Here is a 7,272-nt window from a genome sequence, read left to right as displayed (position 1 = left end):
AATATTTTGAAGTTTCAGTTTTTTTCCCCTTATATTTCCCCACCCATTATTTTCTGACTCCAACTTTGATCATGCCTTTATCATGAGAGTTGTATGGGAAAGCTATCTTAGCTTCTTCTCATATTGAAGAATTTAATTTTCCATTAGATTTTACCAGAAGTAGCTTCTGTGGTGTCAAGCCTTAGTTGTCCCTTGTTGGATTCTAATCCCCAATCCTTCAAGTCGATAATAACCTCAAATGATTCCTTTAGTTATCTGACTTAGATGAGTAGGTTTCTGAAACACCTGATTTTTTTTTTCCTGCTGGGGTTGTATATGGAGGCAGGAGAGTAGAAGTCTCTGAAGTTTTCAGTTCCTCTAACCTAACAGTGTCCCCAATATGAAAGAGGCTTTGTTTAACTCCTTCTATTCTCCCTACCATCTTCACATGGATGGGAAAAATGATTGTCTACTGCATATTATAACTGGTAAGGATATGAAAAGGGATGGTATTGGACTAACAGAGATTTTGTAGAATAGGGCACATCTCTGAGTCAGTTCCAAAATGAAAGCCTGTGGATCATTCTGACCATAATTGACTGTAAAAAGGAGCTGTGAGTGAGTGTTTTTAGGATTAGCATAACCTACTGTTGATTCATAAGGTGGATTAAGCTGTAATTGTTCTACTTCTGGCAAAAAGTTCCTTATTGAGTTTGTTTTGTATTGCTTTGTTTCTGAAAGTGGTGACTGGAGAAGATGTATACTCTTCCATCTTGTTGGTGACATGATATGTCAGTTACAGCCAGTGAATTAAAAAAAAAAATGGTTCACTTGTTAAATAGATTAATGCAAAATAAAGTGGATTAGGAGTCAGAGAATTCTGATGTGAATCCCAGCTCTAAGATTAACTTTCAGTTATTAGGTCAGTCATTCAGGACAGCGTATTCAAAGTTGTTAAATAATGGAGTAGGAATAGTTGATAACTAAGGTTTCTACAAGCTCTACATCTTATGATCCTTTAAAGAAAAGAATCAAAGTTAAAATGGAGCCTTTAAAATATAGAAATCATACCTTATACAGTTATTGATATGTAAATGAGTAAGTAAGTACTGGATGCATGCTAATTAATTTAGTCTACAAAAGTCTGAAGATAGATGTTTCTTTAAAGAGTGAAGAAAACCTCTGTTCAAAGAATGTTTGGTAACTTCCTCTCAATTAAATTATTTCAGTGGATGGTGATTAATGGTGAAAAGGGTGAAGAAAAAAAAATTCCTCAATTACTTTTTCTAGCTGAACTTGCATTTGCACCAATTTTGAGAATGCCATTTTAAAGATAAACTCTATGAATATTTGACTAATTTTTCAAAGCATTAACTCTACAGCCACTTATCTCCCACTGAGAATAATTATAGATAATATTAAGACTACATAAAAATGTACACCAAAGAACCTAGAATTTGGGAAGAGTTTTTTTTTTAAACTAGGGGTATAATTGAACAAAAATATGTGATCTGACTCCAATGCCAAGGCAAAGTATCTGAACATCATAAGAAATGTTTGAATAATATGCTTTTCCTGCATTGAAATATTTTCTCCACATATTTTTGTCCACTAGAAAATTTAACCTTTTACTATAACATTATTTGCTTACTTCAAAATACTTCCTGCAGAAAACTCAAAAGTCAATATTTTTAATATTAAAATGTATTTTGAATTTATATACATGTGCATATGTGTGTATATATGTGTGTATCCATGCATATATAACAAGTGTCATAAATCTCTATGCTTTGCCTATTATAGAACAGGTGTCTGATTACCTTGCCTAACCTTCTTGTGTTTCTACCATGTTTCAACAAATACTTGAAGAAAAATTAATGTCTATTGACCTATACTTGAAACATTGGAAAGGTATTGATTGGATACCCCTACATCAATACATATACACAAATATACATATGTATATACACATACATTAGTATGAATGTATGTGTGTTCAGGTATGTATCTAAATGAATTTTACATACACATGTATTTACATATGTAAGCATATACATATACACACATGTCTATCAATATAAGCATTGCAGCATAATTTCTAATTGAAATATACTAATTTACTTAAACATGTATATGTAAATTATATATATGAACAAAAATTGATACATATTCTGCCAGATTTTACCAAAGACAGAACAAATGTTTCAAAAACTAAGTGAACCCTATTATTTGCCATGCCAGAAAAGTGTTCTGTTTACATTTTGAAAGATGACTGTCTGTTATGAATATCATGAGTTATGGGTTGTGGCATAACTTTGTTTTTTTAAAAATAAAAGTATGTTATTATTTTCCAGTTACATGTAGAAAGAGTTTTCAACATGTGTTTATATAAGATTTCCAATTTCAATTCTTTTTTTCCCTCTCTCCCTTCCCTCCCCCCTCCACTATACAGCAGGTAATATGATATAGGTTATATATACATAATAACATTAAACGTATTTCTGCATTAGTCATGTTATAAGACAAGAATCAGAGCAAAAAGGAAAAACCTCAAAACAGAAAACCCACAGCATGAAAAACAAAAGAAATAATATGGCCCAATCAGCATCCATATTCCACAGTTCCTTTTTTTTTCTGGATTTGGAGAGTCTTTTCAATCATGAGTCCTTTGGAACTTTCTTGTACCATTGGATTGGTTAGAAGAATCTAGTCTATCACAGTTGATCAACACATAATATTGATGACACTGTGTATAATGTTCTTCTGGTTCTGCTCATCTCACTCATCATCAGTTCATGCAAGTCCTTCCAGGTTTCTCTGAAGTCCTCCGGTACATTGTTCCTTACAGCACAATAGAATTCCATTACATTCATATACCACAACTTGTTCAGCCATTCCCCAATTGATGGGCATCCCCTCAATTTCCAGTTCCTTGCCACCACAAAAAGAGCAGCTATACATATGTTTGTACATGTGGGTCCTTTTCCCTTTTCTATGATCTCTTTGGGAAAAAGACCCAAAAGTGGTATTTCTGTGTCAAAGGGTATGCACAGCTTTATAGCCTTTTGGGCATAATTCCAAATTGCTCTCCAGAATGGTTGGATCAGTTCGCAGCTCCACCAACAATGCATTAGTGGTCCAATTTTTCCACAGCTTTTCCAACATTATTTTCCTTTTTTGCCATATTAGCCAATCTGATAGGGATGAGGTGGTACCTCAGAGTTTCTCTAATTTACATCTCTCTAATCAGTAGTGATTTAGAGCATTTTTTCATATGGTAATAGATAGCTTTGATTTCATCATCAGAAAACTGCCTGATCATATCCTTTTACCATTTCTCAATTGGGGAATGACTTGGATTACTACAAATTTGATTTAGTTCCCTATATATTTTAGAAATGAGGACTTTATCAGAAGTACTAGCCATCAAAATTGTTTCCCAGCTTTCTGCATCCCTTCTAATTTAGAATGCATTGCTTCTGTTTGTACAAAATCTTTTTAATTTAATGTAATCAAAATCATCCATTTTGCATTTCATAATATTCTCTATCTCTTGTTTGGTCATAAACTGCTCCCCTTTGCAAATATCTTAAAGGTAGACTATTCCTTCTTCTCCTTATTTACCTCTGGTATCACTTCTTTTGTCTAAAGCACATACCCATTTTGACCTTATTTTAGTATAAGGTGTCAGATGTTGGTCTATGACTAATTTTTGCCATACTATCTTCTAGTTTTCCCTGCAGTTTTTGTCAAATACTGAAATCCTATCCCAGAAGCTGGGGTCTTTGGGTTTATCAAACAGTACATTACTAAAGTCATTTACTACTGTGTCTCCTGTGTCTAGCGCATTCCATTGGTCCTCCACGCTATTTCTTAGCCAGTACTAGATAGCTTAGATGACTGCTACTTTAAAGTAGAGCTCAAGATTTGGTACAGCTTACCCACCTTCCTGTGCATTTTTCCCCATTATTTCCCTTGATATTCCTGACTTTTTCTTTTTCCAGATGAATTTGGTTATTATTTTTTCTAGCTGTATAAAATAATTTTTAGGTAGTCTGATTGGTATGGCACTGAATAAGTACATTAATTTAGATAGAATTGTCAATTTTACTACATTAGCTCTGTCTATCCATGAGCAATTGATATCTTTCCAATTATTTAGATCTGATTTGATTTTGTTAAAAGTGTTTGGTAATTGTGTTCATAGAGTTCCTGTCCCTAGTATGTTATATTATCTACCATTACTTTAAATGGAATTTCTCTTTCTATCTCTTTCTGCTGGACTTTTTTGGTCATGTATAGAAGTGCTGATTATTTATGTGGATTTATTTTATATCCTGCTACTTGGCTAAAGTTGTTAATTGTTTCAAGTAATTTTTGAGTTTATTCTTTAAGTTTCTCTAAGTATACCATCATATCATCTGCAAAGAGTGATAGTTTTGTTTCCTCCTTGCCTACTCTTATGCCTTAAATTCCTTTTTCTTCTCTGATTGCTAACACTAACATTTCTAGTACAATATTAAATAATAGAGGTGATAATGGACCTCCCTGTTTCACCCCTGATCTTATCAGGAAGGCCTCTAACTTATCTCCATTACATATAATGCTTGCAGATGATGCTTTTAGGTTGATACTGCTTATTATTTTAAGGAAAACCCCACCTATTCCTAAGCTCTCTAGTGTTTTTATTAAGAATGGGTTCTGTATTTTGTCCAAAGCTTTCTCTGCATCTATTGAGATAATCATATGATTTTGGTTAGTTTTCTTATTGATGTGGTTCATTATGTTAATAGTTTTCCTAATGTTTAACCAGCCCTCCATTCCTGGACTAAATCCCACCTGGTCATCGTGTATTATCCTGGTGATCATTTGCTGCAATATCCTTGCTAATATCTTATTTAAGATTTTAGCATCAATATTCATTAGGGGAATTGGTCTATATTTTTTTTTTCTGCTTTGCTCTGCCTGGTTTTGGTATCACCACAATATTTGTGTCATAAAACAAATTTGGTAGAACTCCTTCTTCACCTATTTTTCCAAATAATTTGTATAATATTGGAATTATTTTTTGAAAATGTTTGGTAAAATTCACCTCTAAACCCATCTGGCCCTAGGGATTTTTTCTTATGGAGTTCATTAATGGATTTTTCGATTTCTTTTTCTAATATGGACTTATTTAAAGATTTTATTTCCTCTTCAGTTAACCTGGGCAGTTTGTATCTTTGTAAATGTTCATCCATTTCTTTTAGATTGTCAAATTTATTGGCATACAGTTGGGAAAATAGTTCCTAATTATTGCTTTGATTTCCACTTCATTGGTGGTAAGATCACCCCTTTCAGTTTTGATACTGGTAATTCGGTTTCAGTCTACTTTTCCATGGCTCTTTCTTACATGTAATTTTTATTGCATCATGATCTGAGAAGGCAATGCATTTACTATTATTGCCTTTCTATATTTGACTATGAGGTTTTTGTGCTCTAATACATGGTCAAATTTTGAAAATGCGCCATGTACTGCTGAGAAAATGGTACATTCCTTTCTATCCCCATTCAATTTTTTCCAGACATCTATCATGTCTAACTTTTCTAGTAATCTATTCACCTCTTTCACTTCTTTCTTATTTATTTTTTGGCTAGATATATCTAATTCTGAGAGGGGAAGTTTCAGATCCCCTCTACTATAGTATTACTGTATATTTCCTCTTGTAACTCATTTAACTTCTCCTCTATGAATTTGGATGTTATACCACTTAGCACATGCATGTTTAATATTGATATTACTTCATTATCTATAGTATCTTTTAGCAAAATGTAGTTTCCTGACTTATCTCTTTTAATTATATCTATTTTTGCCTTTGCTTTGTCTGAGATAAGGATTTCTACCCTTTTTTTTTTTTACTTTAGCTGAAGCATAATATATTTTGCTCCAGCCTTTTACCTTTAGTCTGTGTGTATCTCTCTGCTTCAAATGTGTTTCTTGTAAACAGAATATTGTAGTATTCTGTTGTTTAATCCACTCTGCAACTTGCTTCCATTTTATGGGAGATTTCATCCCATTCACATTCACAGTTAAAATTATTAACTGTTTATTTCCCCATATCTTCTTTTCCCCTTTGTACACTTTTTTCCCCACTTTCCCCCATTCCACTTGAACAGTGTTTTGCTTCTGACCACTTTCTTCCTCAATCTGCCCTCTCTTTTATCAGCTGCCCTTCTTTTTCTTGCCCCTTTTTCTCCCACTTTTGTCCTCCCTTCTATCAATACCACCCTTTTGCCCCTCGCCTTTTGTTTCCTTAAAGAGTCAGCTAAGTTTCTTTATACAAATAGGAGTGTATTTTATTTCCTCCCTGAACCAAATCTGATGAGAGTAAGATTGCAACAATGCCCACCCCTCCCTTCTTTCCCTCTGTTGTAATGGGTTCTTTTTGTGCCTCTTCATATGATATAATTAACCCCTTTCCACTGCCCCCTTCCTATCCTCCCCCTAGTCCTTTTCTATGCTGCCCCTTAAGTTTCTTTATATTATCACGTCAAAGGTGATTTAATAATAATACTTTTACAGAGATATGGATTTCAAGAGTTAAAAATATTATCTTCCCTTATGTGGACACAAGCAGTTTAACATCATTGAACAACCCTTTTATCCCCTTTGTTTCTCTCTTTATATTTCTCTAGAGTCTTGTATTTGGAGATCAAATTTTCTGTTCATTTCAGGTCTTTTTCTCAGGAAGCCTGGAAAGTCCCCTTGTTCATTGAATGTCCATCTTTTCCTCTGAAACAGAATGATCAGTTTTCCTGGGTAGTGGATCATGGGTTGTAATCCAAGCTCCTTTGCCTTCATGTATATCATATTACAAGCCCTGTAATCCTTTAATTTTTAAGCTGCCAGGTCCTGTGGAATCCTGACTGTGGCTCCATGGTATTTAAATGGTTTCTTTCTGGCTGCTCGAAGTATTTTTTCCTTCACCAGATAATTTTGGAATTTGGCTACAATATTCCTTGAAGTGTTCTTTTTGGGGTGTCTTTCAGGATGTGTTCTGTGGATTCTTTCAATGATGGTTTTATCCTCTGGTTCTACAATTTCAGGGCAGTTCTCCTTAATAATTTCCTGGAATATAGTGTCTAGACTCTTTTCTTGATCATGGCTTTCAGGTAGTCCAATAATTCTCAGATTATCTCTCCTGGACCTATTTTCCAGGTCAGTTGTTTTTCCAATGAGGTATTTCACATTTTCTATTTTTTCAGTCTATTGATTCTGCTGGTTAGATTCTTGTTGCCTCAGGGATTTATCAG

This window comes from Dromiciops gliroides, chromosome 3 (assembly GCF_019393635.1).
Source record: "Dromiciops gliroides isolate mDroGli1 chromosome 3, mDroGli1.pri, whole genome shotgun sequence".
NCBI classification, from domain to species: Eukaryota; Metazoa; Chordata; class Mammalia; order Microbiotheria; family Microbiotheriidae; genus Dromiciops; species Dromiciops gliroides.
The sequence above is the reverse complement of the archived record's forward strand: the minus strand, read 5'-3'. Positions refer to the sequence as shown.